A 15,872-nucleotide genomic window follows, 5' to 3' on the forward strand; every position below is an offset into this window, starting at 1 on the left:
CAGTCCTTGGTAAGGGGCCGCGTCGGTGACGCTGTATTATCCTCTGAGCGAGCGAAGATGTTTAACTTCCCGGAAGCAAGATGTCGTTGTCTGACATGGCTGGTTTCCCCTTTGTTGTCCGTGATTGTCTAAAGAACCTGCCACAAGTTGTGTCTGAGCCATTGAGTTGAGACTCCACTTTGTCTCCGATGTTTTGCCTGTTTGATTGCCTTATGGCGGGAATAACTACACTTTTTGGATTTGTCACCTTGCTATGGTTAAATGCGATGTTTGCGCTTTCAGTTCTGCGCGAATTCTGCCATTTTCATAGTCACAGTGGGTACAACATCTCCTATACACTTCCTGATAACCTTAAATCAGCGTATACACATTGATATTAATCTCGGCTACCCGGAAAATATCCCAGTCCAGGTGATCAAAACATTCTTGAAGCGTGAATTCCGATTGGTCAGACCAGAGTTGAATAATCCTTAGCACGGGTACTTCCTGAAGTGGGTCTGAACCAACACTTTATTACATCAAAATAACTTCATACTATGTAACTGATTGAAACACACACAGTGCTTAATGCATTTATTTATTTGTTAAGACCTTTATTTATTTTAGCAGTCCCATTGAGATCAAGGACTCTTTTGCAACTCACAAAAACCCCAATCATGGCAGCATAGAAAATACTTGAAGTAAATACAAATAAATAATAATGAAGAACCACATTCCTCAGTAAGAGGTCCTCAACCAACAGTATGAGTTGCAGATGATGTTGCCATAGTCTAGGACCGGAAGAGAGGTGGTGAGGAGAGGAAACATGACAGATTCCTTCTCCACTAGCACATCATCAGGCAAATTACATTTCCCTGGATGGGTTCAGAAGGTGAGGGGTCAACGTCAGGAGACCAGGCTGCTCCCAAGGGAGGTGGTTGGCGACCTTCTCCCTCTCCTGTGGGAGAAAGTGAGACAGAGAGAAAGAGGCAGGGGTGGTGTAGGATTTCAGAAAGTATAGCAGTTGTCATCTGAGCTCTCAGCAATAGAACTTCTATCTTCATCGGAGTTCTCACCTACATCAGTCATAAAAAAATATCCCCTTCTCCCAGAATCAGCTTGAGGTAGGTATTCCTGGTGTCAACTTGGTCTTGTGTCAGTTCACTCAATCTTTTCTTCAGGTGGCAGAGAAGGCCATTCTTCCCTCCCTCTGAAAACTCCACTGCATTACCTAAAAGTCACATGTAAAGCAGTACATTTACAATTCCATTACACAAAATAGTGTGGAGGGTATTTGTAAAGCAAGACAAAAAGTTCAGTCCAAAAATAGTATAAACCTCAACTCGCTTTCTGATCTTGTAGGTACAGTGCCGCCACAGTTCCCACTGCTCTTTGTAGGCTCCCCCAGTGCCTCTTCATCTCCCGGACCAGGATCCTCTCTTCCTCCTGCAGTCTGTTCACTAACATCAGTCTGTTGAAGATTGCCTTTTGATGGCAGGTGCCTGTGAGCTGTAAACCCAGAGGTATATAACAGAACAGCAATGATTGCAGCCTACGCTGAAGGTAAACATTCAATCACAAAAGATACTTTCTGCAATCATATATTTACTGGTGCCAAGTCTCTCCCATGGCCACACAAAGTTATCAGTATTGAGCAGCTCATCCACTGTGGGGAGCCTAAACTCTGCCTGCTGCTCGTGAAGTTGAACAATGGCAGCTGTCAAGGCTGCTTTGTCCTCAATTTCTCAGAATCAGATGCCGCCTCTTGTTGCCGTCAAAATAAAAAGGGTGATTAGATGGACTGTATATTCAGATATACAGTGCCTTGCGAAAGTATTCGGCCCCCTTGAACTTTGCGACCTTTTGCCACATTTCAGGCTTCAAACATAAAGATATAAAACTGTATTTTTTTTTGTGAAGAATCAACATCAAGTGGGACACAATCATGAAGTGGAACGACATTTATTGGATATTTCAAACTTTTTTAACAAATCAAAATGTGTGGAAGAAGGTACTCTGGTCAGATGAAACCAAAATTGAACTTTTTGGCAACAATGCAAAACGTTATGTTTGGCGTAAAAGCAACACAGCTGAACACACCATCCCCACTGTCAAACATGGTGGTGGCAGCATCATGGTTTGGGCCTGCTTTTCTTCAGCAGGGACAGGGAAGATGGTAAAAATTGATGTGAAGATGGATGGAGCCAAATACAGGACCATTCTGGAAGAAAACCTGATGGAGTCTGCAAAAGACCTGAGACTGGGACGGAGATTTGTCTTCCAACAAGACAATGATCCAAAACATAAAGCAAAATCTACAATGGAATGGTTCAAAAATAAACATATCCAGGTGTTAGAATGGCCAAGTCAAAGTCCAGACCTGAATCCAATCGAGAATCTGTGGAAAGAACTGAAAACTGCTGTTCACAAATGCTCTCCATCCAACCTCACTGAGCTCGAGCTGTTTTGCAAGGAGGAATGGGAAAACATTTCAGTCTCTCGATGTGCAAAACTGATAGAGACATACCCCAAGCGACTTACAGCTGTAATCGCAGCAAAAGGTGGCGCTACAAAGTATTAACTTAAAGGGGCTGAATAATTTTGCACGGCCAATTTTTCAGTTTTTGATTTGTTAAAAAAGTTTGAAATATCCAATAAATGTCGTTCCACTTCATGATTGTGTCCCACTTGTTGTTGATTCTTCACAAAAAATACAGTTTTATATCTTTATGTTTGAAGCCTGAAATGTGGCAAAAGTTCGCAAAGTTCAAGGGGGCCGAATACTTTCGCAAGGCACTGTATTACATGACTATAAGTTAGAGATACTATAGAGGCACAAACAAAGAATACAAAGAAAGCAACTCATTTCTAAAGCATTTGTCGTCATGTAGTTAACATTACACAAGGCATGCAGAGGTGTGGCTCACAAGAGGTTCATGGTCACATCATTTCTCAGTTTAATTACATGTTTTGCATTAGATCAATTAATAACATAGGTCATACCTACATTTGATCATTAACATGGTCTGATGTGAAAGAGAATGCATTAGTCATACACAACTCACTTTTACTGCTTGATTAATAATGTGTTTGAGGTCATACTGTTGTTGGGGCTTACCTGTCAAATGGTAGAGGTAGTTTCCTCTTTCACACTGTGGTAAAGCCCTTCAAGCTTCTTCTGGAGATGCCCCGTCTGACGATCCTGAAGTGTGTCTGTCAAACATGACTCCACTGACATTAATGCAATTATGAAGTTGAGACAGAAGCTGTCATTTTTCTACCTGTTGGATTCTGGCTTGACATACTTATTCCTGTCATCATATTAGAACGTATTGATTACTTTACATGTTAGGTGTCAATGAAGGGTGAATAGGAACTTTGGGTATGGAAAGTTACTGAGTGAGACAAGGGAAGTGCAGAAAGTTCATATTCTATTCAAACATGTTATTGCTGAATATTAATATTTCTAAGTAAGGAGGCAAAGGGTAGCAGTTAGGTTTCAGTTACTGATAAGGCAGGCCAGTTGCTGTGGAATTAGGACAATGAGGGATGTGGAACTCAATTCAAGATAAGGTCAGCAGTTGGAGAGAAGACACTGCTGGGGGGGGGGGGGGGGGGGGGCACCCCGAAAACCATCTGACTACAGTCCTATCCCATACACACTTCCACGCCCATGAGGTTCCTAGACTTAGGCAACTCCCACCTAGTCGGAAGGTATAAATATATGCTTGTGGCTAGAATAAACTTGGTTTGAGATTTCTGGTTGTCTGTTTCAGTTGTTGTTCTATTTGTTCAGAACCTAACATGCCATCAGGCCACTGCTGGACCTCAGTAATCCACTCCTGTAGCACAGCGGTGTTGATATCTAGCTCTTCCCGCTTTTCGCAAAGCTGGTCTCCTCCAGTCTTTTGACATTCTGAAAAAATGCAATTCAATTAATGAACAACATGGGTGAAGGTATAGGTTCTACTTTTTCAAGTGAATTACACTAAGATATTTGACTTTAATGTATACAGTCATCTTGATGTTTTCATACATCAAGATGACTAATAAAATAAAACGCTGAGCAAGGGTTGAAGACATGTAGAAAAATAATGAGAAAGCAGATACAGGTAAAAAATAATAATAATGTTCACATCTTTGCCAACATGCGATGTCACGCCCTGACCTTAGAGAGCCTTTTTATGTCTCTATTTGGTTTGGTCAGGGTGTGATTTGGGTGGGCATTCTATGTTTTCTATTTCTTTGTGTTTGGCCGAGTGTGGTTCCCAATCAGAGGCAGCCGGCTATCGTTGTCTCTGATTGGGAGTCATACTTAGGTAGCCTTTTTTCCCCACCTATGTTGTGGGATCTTGTCCTTGTATTGTTGCTGTTGAGCCCTTCAAGGCTGTACGTTTCGTTGGTTCTCTCTCTCTCTCTCTCGCTTCTTTTTGTGGTTATCATTAAAGAATATGATTAACCTACCCCACGCTGCATCTTGGTCCACCTCTTCAGACGAGTATTACATGCGATCCATGTTGGTGAACTTCCTCTTATTCCAGTCCATTGACAGTAGTGTGATAATCTCTGTCCGTACTGTTGGAAAAACATCTTCAGTCAGTGATTCTAATAATTTACTACTGTGTGCCTAACCAATCAACATAAAGATTCATCATCATCAGTTATGCCCAAAAAGTAAATGTCCTTCACTGTCTGCTTCTCCCTTCAGCAGTAACATGTGTCCAAAAAAAATGTCCTGCTTTGGGACAATTTATTTGGTTTCCATTCAGCAATGTTTCTGTTTTTTTTCTGGGATGGGGTAGCATTCCCAGAAAGGCTTGACAGGAGCATCCTGGGGCCAACACCTTCATGTCTTCAAAAGACTTGAAGTGGTCCACTGTGAAGATGGTCTGGTGAGTCACGGAGCCTGGCCGGTAGCCACTCTTTACAAAATTCATCCAGCCCCACTGTCCAATGTCTCAGACACCCAGGTAACATTTTTCAGGAGAAGACCCAGATGCAAACAGTGTCAAAGTAACACAAGTTTACTAGAACAGGGGGCAGGCAAAATGACAGGTCAAGGGCAGGCAGAGGTCAGTAATCCAGATCAGAGTCCATACGGTACAGAACGGCTGGCAGTCTCGGGGTCAGCGCAGGGAGAGGTCAAAAATCCAGGCTGGTGTGACAAGGTACAGAATGGCAGGCAGGCTCAGGGAAGGTAGAATGGTCAAAACCGGGAAACAGGAAATAGAAAAAGACAGGCGCAAGGGCGAAACCGCTGGTAAGCTTGACGAACAAAATGAACTGGCAACAAACAAACAGAGAATACAGATATAAATACACTGAGGATAATGGGGAAGATGGGTGGCACCTGGAGGGGGGTGGAGACAAGCACAAAGACAGGTGAAACAGATCAGGGTGTGCCACCCGGAGCAGTTCAGAGCAGGAAGGGACAGGTTGTAGCACCCTGAATCAGGAGTAATTATTAGGAAGTAATTAATTACATTCTTTAAAAATGTGAATAGAAGTAAAGTCCTTAAAAAACACACACTTACCAATTATACCAATCAGGATGACCTGCTTGCCACTTGCCACTGTCAGGGTGCAACCACACAACTGTGGCACAGCCATGGGCAAAAGACAAAGTGGAAACCAAATTGTGACGCCAAAGAATCCCAAATAAATGTTTCTATATATTTGGACTGTAAATACTTGTGGGCGCAGGTAGCCTAGTGGTTACAGCGTTGGGCCACTAACCAAAAGGTTGCTGGATCGAATCCTCGAGCTGACAAGGTAAAAATATGTTGTTCTGCAACCTGACCAAGGCAATTAACCCACCGTTCCGGGGTAGGCCGTCATTGTAAATAAGAATTTGTTCTTAACTGACTTGCCTAGTTAAATGTGGTTCAATCAATACTGATGCATTGAAAATTGTGCAGCATGACTAAAAAGTTGGTATTGCAGGATGTACTATCAGATTTAATTTGAAACACCAAATCAATAAACACACCGTGCTCCTGGAAGGATGAGTTACGGTGGTTCGGGACAAGGGGCGATAAAACCATTCAAACCGAGACTCCCTGTTGTGCAAAACCTTGGTGCTATGGGTGGCCAAGTCACATGCGGAACAGAGAAGATGCCTGGGCAGGCAATCTCTCTACACCGCACAACCGCATCCTCACTGTTGTAATACTGACACTGGCCCAACACAGTACCTGTGAGAGCATGCCTCACTCTTTTCAACCACCCTTTTATGCACACAAGGTCTGCATCTCTGCCTAAGTCACCTTTGGGGTTACATGACAATCTGGTCCCGTGAAACTCCCCATCAGCTCCTGTAGGTCCTGCATCAGGGAGTCGTGTGGAGATAAAAAAAATAATGATACTAAAAAAACATGACAGAACTCATGAAAAGAATAGCTGTATGAACATTATTTAAGGTTGGCATGGTATTTGTTTGACATTCTAGGATACTGTAGCTGTATCTTGTGGGGATAGGTGCAGGAACATGGGTACTGCAGGAGGATGGGTACTGGTACTGGAAACTATTACCTAAAAAATGAGTTATATTTCTTCATCAATGCAACTTAAGTATAACTTACTATAACTGTGTTTTTTGGGTGAATAGATGAGAATCCACTCTGACAGATATGTCATAAAATTATGATATATATCTCAAATAATAACATACAGTATAAGTCAGAAGTTTACATACACCTTAGCCAAATACATTTAAACTCAGTTTTTCACAATTACTGACATTTAATCCTAGTACAAATCCCTGTCTTAGGTCAGTTAGGATCACTGCTTTATTTTAAGAATGTGAAATGACAGAATAATAGTAGAGAGAATGATTTATTTCAGCTTGTATTTCTTTCATCACATTCCCAGTAGGTCAGAAGTTTACATACACTCAATTAGTATTTGGTAGCATTGCTTTAAATAGTTTAACTTGGGTCAAACGTTTCGGGTAGCCTTCCACAAGTTTCCCACAATAAGTTGGGTGAATTTTGGCCCATTCGTCCTGACAGAGCTGGTGTAACTGTCAAGGGCTCCTTGCTCGAACACACTGATCTCAATCCAATAGAAAATTTGTGGGCAGAACTGAAAAAGTGTGTTCGAGCACGGAGGCCTACAAACCTGACCCAGTTACACCAGCTCTGTCAGGAGGAATGAGCCAAAATTCACTCAACTTATTGTGGGAAGCTTGTGGAAGGCTACCCAAAACGTTTGATACAAGTTAAACCATTTAAAGGCAATGCTACCAAATAGCAATTTTGTGTATGCAAACTTCTGACCCACTGATGATAGAAATCAAATCTGAAATAAATAATTCTCTCTACTATTATTCTGACATTTCACATTCTGAAAATAAAGTGGTGATCCTAACTGACCTAAGACAGGACATTTTTAAGGACATTTTTACAAGGATTAAATGTCAGGAATTCTAAAAAACTGAGTTTAAATGTATTTGGCTAAGGTGTAAGTTTACATACACTAAGGTTTGGAGTCATTAAAACTCGTTTTTCAACCACTCCAAATGTTCTTGTTAACAAACTATAGTTTTGGCAAGTCGGTTAGGACATCTACTTTGTGCATGACACAAGTAATTTTTCCAACAAATTATTATTTCACTTTATCACAATTCCAGTGGGTCAGACGTTTACAAACACTAAGTTGGCTGTGCCTCTAAACAGCTAGGAAAATTACAGAAAATTATGTCATGGCATTAGAAGCTTCTGATAGGCTAATTGACATAATATGAGTCAATTGGAGGTGTACCTGTGGATGTATTTCAAGGATTACCTTCAAACTCAGTGCCTCTTTGCTTGACTACATGGAAAATCTAAATAAATCAGCCAAGACCTCAGAAAAAAAATTGTAGACCTACACAAATCTGGTTCAACCTTGGGGTCAATTTCCAAATGCCTGAAGGTACCACGTTCATCAGTACAAACAATAGTATGCAAGTATAAACACCATGGGACCACGCAGCCGTCATACCGCTCGGGAAAGAGACTCGTTCTGTCTTTTAGAGATGAACGTACTTAGGTGCGAAGAGTGCAAATCAATCTCAGAACAACAGCAAAGGACCTTGTGAAGATGCTGGAGGAAACAGGTACGAAAGTATCTATATCCACAGTAAAACGAGTCCTATATCGACATAACCTGAAAGGCTGCTCAGCAAGGAAGAAGCCACTGCTTCAAAACTGCCATTAAAAAAGCCAGACTACGGTTTGCAACTGCACATGGGGACAAAGATTGTACTTTTTGGAGAAATCTCCTCTGGTCTGATGAAACAAAAATAGAACTGTTTGGTCATAATGACCATTGTTATGTTTGGAGGGAAAAGGGGGAGGCTTGCAACCTGAAGAATACCATCCCAACCGTGAAGCACAGGGGTAACAGCATCATATTGTGGGGGTGCTTTGCTGCAGGAGGGACTGGTGCACTTCACAAAATAGATGGCATCATGAGGCGGGAAAATTACGTGGATAAATTGAAGCAACATCTCAAGACATCAGTTAGGAAGTTAAAGCTTGGTCGCAAATGGGTCTTCCAAACGAACAATGACCCCAAGTATACTTCCAAAGTTGTGGCAAAATGTCTTAAGGAAAACAAAGTCAAGGTATAGGAGTGGGCATCACAAAGCTCTGACCTCGCCCTGTGTGCGAGCAAGGAGCCCTACAAACCTCTGTCAGGAGGAATGGGCCAAAATTCACCCAATTTATTGTGGGAACCTTGTAGAAGGCTACCCGAAACGTTTGACACAAGTTAAACAATTTAAAAGCAATGCTACCAAATACTAATTGAGTGTATGTAAACTTCTGACCCACTGGGAATGTGATGAAAAAAAAAAGCTGAAAAAAATCACTCTCTCTACTATTATTCTAACATTTCACATTCTTAAAATAAAGTGGTGTTCCTAACTGACCTAAGACAGGGAATTTTACTAGGATAAAATGTCAGTAATTGTGAAAAACTGAGTTTAAATGTATTTGGCTAAGGTGTATGTAAACTTCAGACTTCAACTTTATATATCTAGACTTAAAAATAACACCACCCTACTCCACTAGGCCATAAATATTTAGGGTTAAAACTATTTAGTCCTACCTCAGGCCAACAACCTGAAAGGATGGGACACCACCACTTAACACACCTTGTAACTCTTCTGATGTCAAGTCTCGCACACCCAAATACCTCTCTGCAGCTGCCACCACAACCACCATTTTCTGAGACTTACAGTCCATCCCTGCAGTACAGTTGATAACCATTGCTATAAATGCTAAAAATCCAATCTTACTGAAATATCCATCACTTGTTGGCCTACACCTCCGTACTGGTACAGATCCACTACTCACACCACTCCTCTCAGGATCCCTCCCCGTTGACCCATCTTCCTCTAACTTCTTCACTGTCTCAGCATATGACAACATCTGCACTACTCTAACCCTGGAAACCTCAACATGCCTCTCTTACACAGGACATTTCTGATCCCCAGCCCCATGGGCACCCCTACAATTAACAGATACCACTACTTTCCCCAATGCTACACATTTCTTTGTCTCATGTCCTTCTGCACAATTTTCACACATAGGAACCTCCCTCCTGCACACTGCTACCACATGCCCATAAGCTTGACACCTGTAACAACTTAATGTATTTGGCACAAAAGCTTGTACAGGATAACTTATATATACACTACTAACATCACTTTGTCAGGCAAAGACTCAACATCAAAACTCAATGACTCTTCTGTTTCACCACTCAAGCCACCCTGTCTGCGTCGCACCAAACAACGAGCATCACAAACACCGGGAATCTTCCCCTTCAGTTGGTCAACTTTAAATGTACTGCTACCCCAGTAATCACTCCTTTCAATGGCGCCCTTTAATTGGGAGCAAACAAATTCACATTTCTTGCTCCCTTTCCTTTAACGCGGAGCACCTTCTCCCTCTTACCAGCAGAAACACAAACAATTATCACAAGACCACTTCTGGTTACCCTCACCGATTCCACAGCACCCCTCTGTTTTCACCCACCCTGAAACCACAAATGGATCAGCCAAAGGGCAAGGGTCTTCCAAAAACTTCACTCCTACTGTCACAGACTCATCTTCATCCTGACCCTCGGTGCAAGCCTCTGGCTCCAAGAACTTCACTACACCTCCGATACTTCGCCCTCATTCACTTCCATTTCCCCTGCTGTCTTCAGCTTACTCTGTTTACACTTTCTACCATTCTTCTTTAACAACCCGTCTCCTTTTTTTCCCACATTTTTTAACCGACTCAAGCTCACCTTCTTCCTCCCTCTATCTCTTATACCTCCACTGCCGCTCTTTTTCCCTACATTCCTCCTCCGTATTCCAAGTATGCTTCTCCTTATGATAATACTGCACTTCTGCTGACATACATCTTGTTCTTGCCTTCTCAAGGGACGCCATTTAACCTGCTGTCCTGTCACAATATCCGTACAATAAGCACGAACCCCTCGGGATATAGCTCTCAAAAGTGCATCGAACTTATAAAGCAGCTGCTTCGTCTTGCTGTTCTTCTTTATCAAAGGCTACCGCGATGCTTTTCCATTTCAAACAAGTGTGCTCTTCCAACCAAAATACAAAATACATTTAGAAATCTATATTATTCAATTATTGCATCCACACTGCTCGTGCGCGCCAACGAGCATCTGCGTTGACAAGGGCTAAAATAGAAGTCAGTTCCATTTGTGACGCAGATCGCGCTGCAAGTCCTGCCTCCATCTCCTCATTGGTTTATAGAAGTAGGTACCAACGTGTCATCTCCTCATTGGTTATACCCACATGGGTGACTGAAGAGGAACGAGGTCAGTGGCGGTAATGCACCTAATTTATGAATGTTGCATTTCTGTATATATCAATGATGTTGCTCTTGCTGCGGGCAATTCCCTGATCCACCTCTACGCAGACGACACCATTCTGTATACTTCTGGCCCTTCCTTGGACACTGTGCTATCTAACCTCCAAATGAGCTTCAATGCCATACAACACTCCTTCCATGGCCTCCAACTGCTCTTAAACGCTAGTAAAACCAAATGCATGCTTTTCAACCCTTCGCTGCCTGCACCCGCACGCCCGACTAGCATCACCACCCTGGATGGTTCCGACCTAGAATATGTGGACATCTATAAGTACCTAGGTGTCTGGCTAGACTGTAAACTCTCCTTCCAGACTCATATCAAACATCTCCAATCTAAAATAAAATCTAGAGTCGGCTTTCTATTTCGCAACAAAGCCTCCTTCACTCACGCCGCCAAACTTACCCCAGTAAAACTGACTATCCTACCGATCCTCGACTTCAGCAATGTCATCTACAAAATAGCTTCCAATACTCTACTCAGCAAACTGGATGCAGTTTATTACAGTGCCATCCGTTTTGTTTCTAAAGCACCTTATACCACCCACCACTGCGACCTGTATGCTCTAGTTGGCTGGCCCAACGGTCCTCTACTCTGACAATTAATCCACACATAAAAACGGTCAACCAAGTCATTTCTAGTCATCTCTCCTCCTTCCAGGCTTTTTCATCGTTTAACTTATATGGTGATTGTCATCTAAACTTTCATAGTATTACCACGACAACCGGCAACAATTCGTCTGTCAATCACCCACGTGGGTATAACCAATGAGGAGATGGCACATGGGTACCTGCTTCTATAAACCAATGAGGAGATGGGAGAGGCAGGACTTGCAGTGCGATCTGCGTCAGAAATAGGAATTACTTCTATTCTCTTGGCTACACAGACGCTTGTTGGTGCACACGAGCAGTGTGGGTGCAATAATTGAATAACATAGATTTCTAAATATATTTTGCAAAACTTGTGCATGCGAGGGGTGTGGGCAGCCTATTAGACCACAGCCTGTCGTTTCCAATGGGAACAGATGAGCCATATTGGGCAGAACAAGCAAGCTGGGAGGGCAAAGCCAAGCATGAGCTAGCAAGATCCTATTGGTTCGTTCCTGTCTCATTGTTCTATCGGTGATAATACTGTTGGCCAGAGCGAAAAATCACTTCCTGTTTACAAGATTAGCCAATATACGTAACTGATTAAAATACAATACATTAGAATTATGGTGGCCGAAATACAGAAAATACTAGATTATGTGTCATTTCTTGTCCAATAACGTACCTCATTCTCACTGTAAAATAGCTCGCTAGCATCAACTAAATAAGCAGTTGTGTTTATTTGTACTAATAGCACAAACTCAGGGCGCATCCAGTTTAAATAGATTCAGAAGGGACGTGGCATCAGATGTATCTGGCGTTATTGAGTATGATTCGCCATACGTTTGTGCTATTAGTACATAAAAACATTGTGCTTATTTGTACATACTTAATAATGATAGACTGGGTTGAAAATAAGGACATTTTCCGCTATTACTTCAAAACTACGGCAAGCAGCAGGGGTACATGGTAACGTTATGAAACTGGGCTACATGGCGGATGCAATGAACTAGTTATCAGAAAAAAGCGTTGTTAAAAATGTGATGTGTCCAGCCTACCAAGAGGGCAGATAACTAATACGGTGCTTGGCTAAGTAATCTATTTTTCCTGCAAGCCACCTAGCTAGTTGACTTTAGTATATCTACTGAAACATATATTGCTAACATACTAATGTGTTACAATGTGGAGGGAAATCGAGTAATTGTTCTGTTTGCTAACTTATCTAGCGAACTAAGTTGGCTAAACAACTACCGCCCGGTAGTCATATCTATGACTAAAAATAAAATCGTTTTTATAATTTGAGATCTTCTGTTTCTCGATTGTAAAACCCATTCTCTTTTTAGTCATAGATATGGCTACTAAACAGCAAGCTATAACCAGCCACCTAAGCTAGGTTTACCAGGAAACATTACACATGAGTGATGGATGACTTGATTTTGCTAGCAAGTTAGCTTGTAAATGTAATATCTGTGCCTATGTATGCATGTAAACTAGTCTACCCTGATGTTGATGTTATGCTGGAACAGTTCAACTATCGTTCAAACTGTACAATAGACTAATTTATTACATAATGTTGTCTTACAGATAATAAGTACTGTGTGGTACCTTTCTGGAGTGGATTCCAGAGACAGAAACAGAATTCCTTTGCCTGCATATGTCATTGTAGCAGAACTGTATTCCTGTCGAGGAATTAGACATTGTTTGATTTTAAGCAGATGACTCCTGAGCTGAATGGCAGTTTGATCATGACAACACTCCTCCCACAACTTTACAAGTATTCCCTGAACCATACTATATGTTTCTTTACAAGTACACTGACCATACTATATGTTTCTTTGTGAGTGGCATTTTAATCATGACCACCAGTTATCTTAACTACAGTACAAGTTGTTACCCCCAGATAATGTGATTTAACCAAAGATTTTTGGTATCCATTATTGGGAGTTACAGAATAGATCATGTTTGGTGTAGCGCAGAGAATTTGACCAACCTTAGCGAGGCGAAGAAAGAGGAGTCTCAAAATGTCTGTGTCCAGTTGCAAGGGTCAGTTTTTAAATTGAGAAAATGCTCCGTTATTAAAATAAAAACAGTTTTTGCATCATGAAGTAATACAACAATATGTGTGCCGCCATGTTGTCTATTTCAAGTCTTCTCTCACGGATCGAGACAGTTCTCTATCATCATGACATGCAGCACTTTGGGGTGGAAACCCACCTGTCTTGATCAATGAGAGAAGACTTGAAATAGACAAGATGTCAGCTAAAATCTTTGGGTAAATCACATCTGGTGTAACAATCTGTAGCTACAGTACTCTACACTTGGGTGTACACCTCTGACACACTGAACTTTACTACACTGTTCATGCTATATTTTTCTGTATGCTACTTTTACCATTAACATTTGCCTGCAAAACATAGTTTTGAGAATTCACAGAGAGAAGAATGAGTTGATTGTGTCATCACTGTTGTAGTCTTGATTTCATTATCCCTTGCTAGCTTTTGTCACACAATCTTGTTGTGCTCCATAACCACAATGTGCGTCCACTCCCTCTTGCTCGTGTACCCAAAATGCTGCCGCTTTGAGGTATTTTTCATAAGGGCACTACTTTCAGAAAGGGTAAAGCCAAAGCAGTGTCTGTATTCTTGGAACTTATATTTTAACATGTTGGGTGGGACAGACATTCAAAAATGAAATGTAGCTATTTATTTCCTACCTATAACATTTATTTACTATTTGGTATTATCAGAGTGGAAGAGGGGCCAAACTCGATGGAAAATATGTCTCCCTCCAGCAGGTGGCGGTTTTTCTTTGTTTTGCCCACCAAGCAAGGAGTTTTTGTATGGAGGTCAATGAGTGTTGAATTTGGCCAACAAAAACATATGGCTAATTTTCTGAGTGAGGTTTATTTGATCGAATAGAAGTTTCGTAATGCTACAGTTGTTACGAGTATGCTGATATAAGTAGGCCACGTGACATCTCGGCAACTTTGAGAAAAAACACTATATCAACATTGTCTCGAGATGGCTATGCATATTCATGTAATGAAGCAAGTAGCATAGCGTCACTCTCCATTGAATACCGACGGTTGATGTCAACAACCCTTATCGATATTAAAAAATATGACAATAATTAGATATATCCACTAATCCAAGTAAAGGATAGGCGGAGCTAGACAGCCCGCGGTGCCGCTTTGTGGACAACTACTAACATTGTTAGGGCACGGTCTTTCGTGTCATGGAATCAGTTGTCCTATATCCCATGGCATTTATGAGTGTGTTTGTAAATACAATTTGGAGTGCCAGAGTACGCTCTGGGAGTTCGTAAATTCAGTGTTGTCAGATTATCGTTTCGTAAATTCAGAGCGTTTCGCGTTCAGCGCGCACACGCGACGCTCTTGCAGAAAGTAGAGTTGATACGAGCGTTCTGACCTCACAACGACAGTCGAGCACCCAAGCTAATTGGCTAGCTACTTTCAGATACAAATAAGAGTCCACCTCACTCTGAACATTTTACTCACCCTGCCAAGTAGAGCTGATTAGGCTGTTTTCGTGTTATCCAGAGCGTTGGTGACTGTAACTGTGCTATTGGCAACAATATAATTACGCATTTTGCCAACGTTTACTGACACCGGCCATATTCAACTGGTGTTGAGCATTCTTAAATTCAGCAGTTATACTGTGGTCTGGCGAGAGTGCTCTGAAATCGGAGTAGATAGCCAGAGTGAATTTATGAACGCACCCTATGTCTCCCATTGTTCCAACCATAGGGTTCCAACAAATTTAGAGTACCATCTGCTGGTCTCATGTCAAAATGCAGGGAAGCTGTTGTACAATATTAAAATGGTAATATATATATATATATATATATATATATATATATATACACATTTGATTTCCAGGGCTATCTGACATGCAGGCTATTCAATTAATTAAATAAGTATCTATTTTCACAGGGTTAGTAGAGGAATTGGACATAACATTTAGCTGACAAGGTAAAAATCTGTCATTCTGCCCCTGAACAAGGCAGTTAACCCACTGTTCTTAGGCTGTCATTGAAAATAAGAATTTGTTCTTAACTGACTTGCCTAGTTAAATAAAGGTAAAATAAATACAATAAAAATTGTAAGTACAACACCGATGAGGCCTGGTAAAAAAATGACTTAATACATTTTAAGTTTGAGTAATAACATTATTGTTCACCTATAAAACAAAGGTTTTGAACAATATCTGCCCAACAGTCTGGGTGAATAGGTATCTGGATTTTTAGACTATACACATATTAAATTGTAGAGTTTGAATGGCAAGTATCAATTTTAAATCTATGAGCTTTGTTTTTTGTTTATTATGATATGTTCATTTGTAACGAACAAAACAGAAACAATATGGTTTGCTAGGCCGAAACAGAACCGGTGAATGGAGGACAGAAAAAAACAGA

The 15,872-nt window shown here is 41.2% G+C and overlaps 1 long non-coding RNA gene across 2 annotated transcripts; it reads right to left on the bottom strand.

Moving 5' to 3' along the window:
* Nucleotides 1-572: 572 nt before the first annotated feature.
* Nucleotides 573-15,249, bottom strand: LOC110491794 (uncharacterized). 2 transcript variants are annotated; one of them, XR_002468903.3, is made up of 7 exons: nucleotides 14,956-15,249; nucleotides 4,444-4,554; nucleotides 3,788-3,895; nucleotides 3,098-3,192; nucleotides 1,317-1,488; nucleotides 1,060-1,210; nucleotides 573-937 (listed from the first exon to the last, which is right to left on the bottom strand). It is a non-coding gene; the product is annotated as an uncharacterized LOC110491794 (long non-coding RNA). The 2 variants fall into 2 exon arrangements; XR_002468901.3 differs by having other exon boundaries at nucleotides 1,056-1,210.
* Nucleotides 15,250-15,872: the final 623 nt, after the last annotated feature.

This window comes from Oncorhynchus mykiss, chromosome 16, assembly GCF_057628025.1.
Source record: "Oncorhynchus mykiss isolate SJ-2025 chromosome 16, ASM5762802v1, whole genome shotgun sequence".
Taxonomy (NCBI): Eukaryota; Metazoa; Chordata; class Actinopteri; order Salmoniformes; family Salmonidae; genus Oncorhynchus; species Oncorhynchus mykiss.